This window comes from Babylonia areolata, chromosome 24 (genome assembly GCF_041734735.1).
Source record: "Babylonia areolata isolate BAREFJ2019XMU chromosome 24, ASM4173473v1, whole genome shotgun sequence".
NCBI lineage: Eukaryota > Metazoa > Mollusca > Gastropoda > Neogastropoda > Buccinidae > Babylonia > Babylonia areolata.
Window position 1 is genome coordinate 54,501,425 of NC_134899.1, and position 9,111 is coordinate 54,510,535.

General features: G+C 49.7%; 1 protein-coding gene across 1 annotated transcript in view; it reads right to left on the reverse strand.

The window, feature by feature from the left end:
- Positions 1-8,681: 8,681 nt before the first annotated feature.
- Positions 8,682-9,111, reverse strand: part of LOC143298512 (uncharacterized) — a 16,264-nt gene continuing 15,834 nt past the window's right edge. Inside the window, exon 2 of the mRNA XM_076611355.1 lies at positions 8,682-9,111. This exon is cut by the window's right edge and continues 4,890 nt beyond it. The gene's annotated coding sequence lies outside the window, so the exon portion shown is untranslated.

The following is a 9,111-nucleotide window of genomic DNA, read 5'->3' on the forward strand; positions in this document are numbered from 1 at the left end:
GGCTTCCACCGACATTTGAATGAGTGACATCTTGTGTCTGTCTCTCTGTGTGCAGCCATTGAGCAGGAGAAGAAGGATGGGTGATACCATCGTCACCATGTCAACGCAGTTTTCATTCATGATGTATTTTTGGACGTCCAGCCATGTGCGCATGCGTCTCGACTGTGTGCGGCCACCAGCCGGAATGATGGAATGTCATGTGTGATGGATGTCAATCTCTGCCTTCGTCATCGCTTTTCTTGTGCTGTTCAACGTCATCACTTTTTTTTTTTTTTTTCACGTCATCTGTTATAAGTTTCATCATCTCTTTTTTGCGTAATTCCAAAAAAGCAGCTGTTTTGCTCATGATTCATGTCCTTTTTACTTTTTCACGAAAATAAAAGTCGTGATTCATATGAACTCAGTGGTTGATATTGGAAAGATTTGTGTGTGTTTGATACCTCCCTCCCCCCTTTTTTGTGTGTATGTGTGTGCGCTTTCATTCAGCTTGGATATTGCTTTTTATATCTTTTTTTTGGGGGGGGGGAGGGGAGTTGGGTGGAGGTGGGGACGGGGTGGGGGGGGGGGGGGAGTTGGGTGGAGGTGAGAGGATGGGGTAGGGTGGAGGTGTGAGGATGGGGTGGGGGGGGGGGGGAGTTGGGTGAAGGTGAGGATGGGGTAGGGGTGAGGTGGGGTAGGGGGGGGGGAGTTGGGTGGAGGTGTCAGGATGGGGTAGGTGAGGTGGGGTAGGGGGGGGGGAGTTGGGTGGAGGTGTGAGGATGGGGTAGGGGTGAGGTGGGGGAGGGGTGTTGGGTGGAGGTGTGAGGATGGGGTAGGGGTGAGGTGGGGGAGGGGTGTTGGGTGGAGGTGTGAGGATGGGGTAGGGGTGAGGTGGGGGAGGGGTGTTGGGTGGAGGTGTGAGGATGGGGTAGGGGTGAGGTGGGGTGGGGGGGGGGGAGGGGAGTTGGGTGGAGGTGTGAGGATGGGGTGAGGTGGGGTAGGGGGGGGGGGGGAAGGGGTGTTGGGTGGAGGTGTGAGGATGGGGTAGGGGTGAGGTGGGGTAGGGGGGGGGAAGGGGAGTTGGGTGGAGGTGTGAGGATGTGGTAGGGGTGAGGTGGGGGAGGGGTGTTGGGTGGAGGTGTGAGGATGTGGTAGGGGTGAGGTTGGGTAGGGGGGGTGGGGGGAGGGGAGTTGGGTGGAGGTGTGAGGATGGGGTAGGGGTGAGGTGGGGGAGGGGTGTTGGGTGGAGGTGTGAGGATGGGGTAGGGGTGAGGTGGGGAAGGGGTGTTGGGTGGAGGTGTGAGGATGGGGTAGGGGTGAGGTGGGGGAGGGGTGTTGGGTGGAGGTGTGAGGATGGGGTAGGTGTGAGGATGGGGTGGGGGGGGGGGGAGTTGGGTGAAGGTGAGGATGGGGTAGGGGTGAGGTGGGGTAGGGGGGGGGGAGTTGGGTGGAGGTGTCAGGATGGGGTAGGTGAGGTGGGGTAGGGGGGGGGGAGTTGGGTGGAGGTGTGAGGATGGGGTAGGGGTGAGGTGGGGGAGGGGTGTTGGGTGGAGGTGTGAGGATGGGGTAGGGGTGAGGTGGGGGAGGGGTGTTGGGTGGAGGTGTGAGGATGGGGTAGGGGTGAGGTGGGGAAGGGGTGTTGGGTGGAGGTGTGAGGATGGGGTAGGGGTGAGGTGGGGGAGGGGTGTTGGGTGGAGGTGTGAGGATGGGGTAGGGGTGAGGTGGGGAAGGGGTGTTGGGTGGAGGTGTGAGGATGGGGTAGGGGTGAGGTGGGGTAGGGGGGGGGGGAAGGGGAGTTGGGTGGAGGTGTGAGGATGGGGTAGAGGTGAGGTTGGGTAGGGGGGGTGGGGGGAGGGGAGTTGGGTGGAGGTGTGAGGATGTGGTAGAGGTGAGGTTGGGTAGGGGGGGTGGGGGAAGGGGAGTTGGGTGGATGTGGTAGGGGTGGTTGGGGACTACACTGAGCGAGCTGTACGCCTGCGAAACTTGGACAGTGTACCAACGACATGCCAAGAAGATGAACCACTTCCACACAACATGCCTCAGGAAGCAACTGAACATCAAGTGGCAAGACAGGACCCCAGACACAGAGGTGCTCGCAAAAGCCACCCTTCCCAGCATCTTCACCATCCTGATGCAGTCTCAGCTTCGCTGGCAGACACGTGGCGCGCTTGCCAGACCATCGGCTGCCCAAAAGGCTCTTCTATGGCGAGCTGCAACAAGGGAAGAGATCACACGGAGGTCAGAAGAAGCACTTCAGAGATACTCTGAAAGTCTCTCTGAAAGCATTTGATATCAACCCTGACTCCTGGGAGGAATCTGCAGTGGACCGTGACAAATGGCGCGCTGCTGTGCACAAAGGCGCCAAGTTGTGCGAGGCCGGCCAGAAAGTCACGGGCAAGCAAGCTCCCTGACAATGTGTCAGCGAACATTTCATGCGCAGATTGGACTATTCAGCCATCTGCGCATTCACAGATAGATTCATGAGCATCCTGCCCCCCACCCCACCCTCCCCCCATCCCCCAGCTGGATGACAACGATGGTCATCATCGATCTCGATGGACACACCACCACCACCACAGCAGGTAAGCGTGTCCAATATTCCAGCATAACTGCCATTCACAACCTCCGTTGTCATGATGGGATGAAATGCATAAAATAAGACTGGTGCAAAACGCTGGAACAGAAAAGAAACTGGTATGTGCTGTGATGTTCACTTCCTGGGGGTAACCAACAATGAAACTATATCCAGTAATGATAGCCAGCATACCATTAAAGTTATTGTCAGTGTTCATTATTTAATTTATTTACTTATTTATTCAGTTCAAATGATATTTCTAAAATCGCGTTTCTAAAACAATTTTAAAAAGTTGTGTGGACATAAAATCCACCCATGATGTCAGTCGAAAGTCGACCGTGAACCCATAAGTTTTACATGCAGTCTTCCGCTGACAGATATAACTCATGTATAACGGTTGTGCTTTGTTCAGGTTGTCTAACAGCCTACTCCGTCATGTGACGATCGTGACCTACATTCTTCACGGGGAAAAAAACGACAAAAAAAACAAACAAACCGTTATCAATCACACTGCATATATAATTAACTAGTTATCAGAAAAAGAGGGAGGGGGAAAAAATGAAAGCACATGTTGCTGACATTTCAGACTTGGGCCACGTGAGCCAGGAATAGGCCTTTCACCACGTGAAACAGAATCAGAATCAATATTGGACGGTGTCAAAGTGAAGCTGCTCGCGTAACGTGTTGCTTTTGTGATCAATATCCTCACCTCTCTCTCACACACACACACACACACAAGTACAAAGATTGTTCAGGCACCTTATCTCTCCTTTGATGGACAGAATTCAGAAACACCCAATTCACAAGCTTTCCTTGTTGAGTGGAGCGGCGCCGTAGTGGTGAACGCACCCAACTAGGAAACGAGTGGTCACGCGTTCGAATCCCATAAACGGACTGGGTCAGTTTTATAACCCCTACACAGGAATCTGAGTGGCGGCCTGGTCGCTTGTCATTCGGGGTAGACGATAATTCGAGTTCCTGTGTGCAGCATGTACTTAGTGCAAAGTAAAAGAACCACAGACGACAAAAAGAGTTGTCCCTGTTCAAATTCTGTAGAAAAAAAATATCCACTTTGACAGTAAATCAAATACACTAGCGGACCAAAACTGAGTAAAAAGGGTGTCGCTGCACTGTAGCAACGCGCTCTTCCCGTGGAGTGCTGCCCGATCTTCACACAACCTGTGGTCACAAAAAGTATTACAACAAATACAGTATAGCACATTGTACACTTTCTGGCCTCACAACACAGTACGTAGAACATAATGGCCTTACAATACATTACAATGCAATACAGCTGATACAATACAATGCAGCAGAATGCAATGCAATTCGGTACAATACAACATACATTTTCTGGCCTTGACAATGCAATGCAATACAACACAATACCCACCTCGACTGGCTTTTAAGCACCTCCTACGTCAACGGGACAAGTGTGCTGATGACCACACCCCCCTATTTAATCTCAAAGACAACACTTACTGTACAGTGTATGTATGTGTCCCCAAAACTAAGGGACAGAGTGGGCTTAAGTTTTATCCTCACCACAAAGACTGGATTTTATCACCGAGGACAGCAAAACCAACGTTGAGCTTACCTCAGCCGTCCCCCGTCCCCCCCCCCCTCCCCCCATCATCCTTTTACAAATATTACGCTACACTTTGACAAGCACCATCATGTCAATCGTAACATCAGTTGTAGGGTCAGCAGAACCAGGCTGCCGACGTGTTTATGTACTCCTTTCCTGACAAACAAAAACCATTTGCAGCAAAACATTGGGTGGGGATATACAATAATCATCATTGGATAAGTCAACAAATTTCGCGGAATTAAAATTGATAGCTGCACTGAAACTGACTGACTCATGATTTCAATGAGAGAGCTGGTGGTCATTTCTCACCCACCGGGTACGGTGAATGCGAACCATGATTAAAAAAATATATAAAAAAAAAAAAAGAAAGGAAAGAAAAGAAAAAAGAAGAAGCTTTTAACGAAAAAAGAAAAGTGTGTTGAACAAGAGAACTGAATCAGTGACAGAGGCTACATTCTATGTATAGGTTCTGCTCTCTGAAATTAACGTGCTGCTCAGAACGGCATCTGTCCTGCTGCACTGAGAGTCGCACTGTACACTTTGACGCTTATCAACACTGAGACAAAACAACAACGGCGTTTTGGGCTTGACCTGGCTTATTCCCCCTTTGGAGTCCCCACCCCCACCCCCTACTCCCCCACAGTTATGTCATGTTAACATGTAATCCTATCTGTACCGGAAGGAAGTTTCGTCATCAGGGAGTAGTATCCATTTACTTATTTAATCCACCCTATATTACACATCATTTGTCTGAGTTCTCCCAAAACAGCATGTTATGTCATACGGGGCAACACCAGTGTTCATCTGTTGGGAAGTTACGTCGGTGGAAGAAAAGACAACCGAAAAAAACATATCCATTCATCCCCACCTCACCCCAAAAAGACAGCCAAGGGGGAAAAAAAGCTCGTTTTGCCAAACTCCAGTCGGACGGGGCTTTTTGTTGTTACGAAACAACTTGCTCGCCTTTTCACTTTCATGTTTCCAATCCCAGAGTCTTTTTTCTTTTCCCATCATACTGGCGCACACACACAGACGTGAACACACACATTCTCCCCCTCCGTCCCCCCACGCCCTCAATCCGTTACGCAACAGTCTACAGCTCTCCATTAGCGACTGGCAACCCCGTCCGCCCGCCCGCCATTACTCCGTCATTTATGTCCTGTCCTGCGCACTGGCAGGCTTCCCTAAGGTCAACAACAACTTGGCACTGGTTATCACCCCACTGTGCTGGGTTTTCCCACGCGCCAAGTCCCCCCCTCCAACCACTCCCTCGAGGCCACAGGCGGGCGCGCGCGCACACACACTCACGCATACACATGCAAGTTGTTGTTGTTGACAGGCAACACACTGCACGGGCCTGACACAGCATCGCTGGCAATCAGTTGTGCAATGTCATTCTTAAAAAAAAGAAAACATTGACCACGATCTGCAATAACTGGACAGTGAGTATTACACTCATCAGTGATGGTCATTGTGATGGTAAGAGAGACGGGGGGGTGTGTGAGAGGACGGGGAGGGGGGTCAAAATTTGTCACCCACACACACAAGCAGCGCCTCACAATTCAAGGGAAATAAGTCACAAATCAACTCTTAGCATATCAATGCATGATTCCCTTCCCTGCTGTGAAATTCCGAAACAACGCTCGCCGCGGCACTGCTTGGGCCATGAAAGTGCGTAGATCTACGATACTAGCATTTCCTGTCACAGCCATACTTTGGTTTGTCACAGCAGTCCACAGACATGAATGTCCCCAGTCCAGTGGAAACATCAACAGGCCACATACAATGCAGAATTTGCCATCTATTGGGAAAAAAAAAAGAAAAAAAGTGTTGAGCGGTGGAAGATAGTTAAGATGGTTATCTGCCAATAGAGTATGCGTGAGGGTCTGGATTTGATCCCCACTCTCATCCTTTCTCCGAAGTTTGACTGAAGAACCAACCGCCGTGGCGAAGTGGTTAGCGTTGCAAACTGACGGCTGGGAGGACGCGGGTTCGAATCCCAGCGGAGGTGAGTTTTTCGGCCCGTGGCCGGCTCCTACCCAGAGTTGAGTGTGCTGTGGGCTTAAATGGGGAGACTGGGACCACACGGTCCAGTGTCATCCACTTCACAGTGCGTCTTGGGGTGTGTTGCTCTAATTACCTGATCAACACTGCAAGTGTCTCGTCGCCCATACAGAAGCGGCCCTGCAGCGTATAACGTCCTGCTTCGCAGAGGCTGCGCAGCTCTTCGGCCTAGAAGTCAGTCTGAAAAAGACGGAAGTTCTCCACCAGCCTGCCCCACGGGAAGAATTCCACGCTCCTCACATCAACATCGGTGAGACAGAGCTGAAGTCGGTCCACCAGTTCAGCTACCTAGGCTGCACCATCTCGTCTGAAGCCAAGATTGACAAGGAGATCGACAACAGACTTGCAAAGGCAAACAGCGCATTCGGCAGGCTGTACAAGAGAGTGTGGAACAACAAACACCTGAAGAAAGACACAAAGATCAGCGTGTACAGAGCTGTTGTACTGCCCACCCTGTTGTATGGCTCCGAAACCTGGGTCACCTACCAGCACCACATACGACTGCTTGATCGCTTTCACCAGCGCTGCCTTCGCACCATCCTCAGCATCCACTGGAGTGACTACAAATGTCGAGGTCCTGGAGCAGGCAAAGACTATCAGCATCGAGGCAGTGCTGCTAAAGACCCAGCTACGTTGGGCAGGGCACGTGTCCAGGATGGAGGACCACCGCCTGCCCAAGATCGCGCTGTATGGCGAACTGTCCACTGGCCACCGTGACAGAGGAGCACCCAAGAAGAGATACAAAGACTCCTTGAAGAAAGCTCTCGGTGCCTGTCACATTGACCATCACCAGTGGTCCGCAGTAGCCGCTGATCGAGAGACCTGGCGACGCACCATCCACCAAGCTGTCTCCTCCTTCGAAAACAACCGCAGGGCCAGCCTTGAGGACAAACGCAGAAGGAGGAAGAACCACGATGCTGCAGCCGCGAACCCAGACCAGACTTTCCCTTGCAACCGCTGCGGCCGACTCTGCTTTTCCCGCATTGGCCTTGTCAGCCATGAGCGTGCCTGCATCAGACGTGGAGAACGCCCTTCCTAGATCTTCGTCAGCGAAGCCAGGCCATATATATATATACTGCAAGTGTCTGTATCTCTCGGGCCTGGTTAATGCCCAGATATCATTATGACAGGAAGTGTAGAGTACAGCCTTGTCACGCAGTCTCAAACCACAATGGACCTCCATAGCAACATCTTCATTGTCATTGTCATCCTCCTCCTCCTTCATCATCATCAATATAAACAAAACAGTCTCAAAGTCTGTGGCCTTTCATGCCCTGCTCTCATGGTGACCTCAGTTTCCATACCCCTCCACTTCCGTGCTTGGGGTGAGTCCTGTCAATGTTGTCAGTGTCGGCAGATTCATGGGGGGCTGTTGTTTGAGGGATGTGGTGGTGGTCTCCACTCTGGGAGGGACGCTCACTCAGTCTGGCTCCGCGACTAAGCCATTATTGTCGTTAGTTGGGGACTTAGTAGGAGGTGTCCTAAGTACGTTAAATCAGAACAGGCACCACTGAACACCACCGAAGTGACTCAGCAGCAGTGCAGGGTCTCCTCTGATATGTGGCCTCCTGGCAACCTAACATCGATGGCTCCCTGTGGACTGCCGACGCTGGAACTGTGACGGATGAACCCAGGTGTGGCCCTGTATGGGGGAATCTAAATGAGCGGTGTGGGAGTAATGTCACTGAAACGGTGCAGATGATGGGGCAGCAAAAAAATTTTTTTTTTTTTAATTTTGATTGAAGAATCAAAGTCAGCATCTTTTGTCATTCGGATGAGACGATAAACTGAGGCACTGGGCACATCAAAAACAAAACCAACAACCACCACCAAAAAAACCACAAAAACACCATGGCAACAAAAGTGTTGTCCTCTGGTAAAATTGTGTGGAAGAAATCCATAAATACATAAGTACATAAATATATATATGCCTCATATATATATATGCCTCATGTGTGCATGGATGTGTGCAAACATGCACACATACACGAGTGTGTGTTGTGGTTGCGTATTTTCATTAGACTTTAGAGTGAGAGTTATCTTCCTTATGTTTTTTTTTTCCAATTTTTGAAACGACACAAATGGCAGCTTACACAATTGTCACTGATTAATACAAACCTTTTTGCAACACATGACATGATTCTCTCATGTTAACAATAATCAAAATGAAAGGACAGTTTATGAAATTGTGTCAATGGTTCATATAAATCATGAAGAAAATACATGGCAAGACTCTCTAATGCTAAGCATGTCAGTTGGGTTACACTGCTTAGCAGATGTGGTGTAGCGTATATGGATTTTTCCTAACGCAGTGACGCCTCCTTGAGTTACTGATACTGATACTCTAATGCTAATGATAATCAAAAGTAGGTTGCAGAATTATGTCACTGGTTTATAAAATACATTCAAATCATTCAAAAATATATGACACAGCTACCTCATATTGACGATAAACCAAAAACAAAGTGAAAGAGCAGGTCAGACAACATGTTATCCTTTCATAAGAATCTAAAATGCAAGGCAAATGAGTCTCTCATGCTAACAATAATCATAATACAGGTAACATTCAGGGCTGTTTTGAAGTGGTTTTGAATGTACGGATGAATGAAAAGAACAAAGGACCAGCTGCAGAAGTAACACAACTAAAGGGAGTATTTCAAGGAAACACATTATACCCAACACTTCTCTTCTTCTTCTTCGTTCGTGGGCTGCAACCCCCACATTCACTCGTATGCACACGAGTGGGCTTTTACGTGTATGACCGTTTTTACCCCACCATGTAGGCAGATATACTCCGCTTTCAGGGGTGTGCATGCTGGGTATGTTCTTGTTTCCATAACCCACCGAACGCTGACATGGATTACAGGATCTTTAACGTGCGTATTTGATCTTCTGCTTGCAT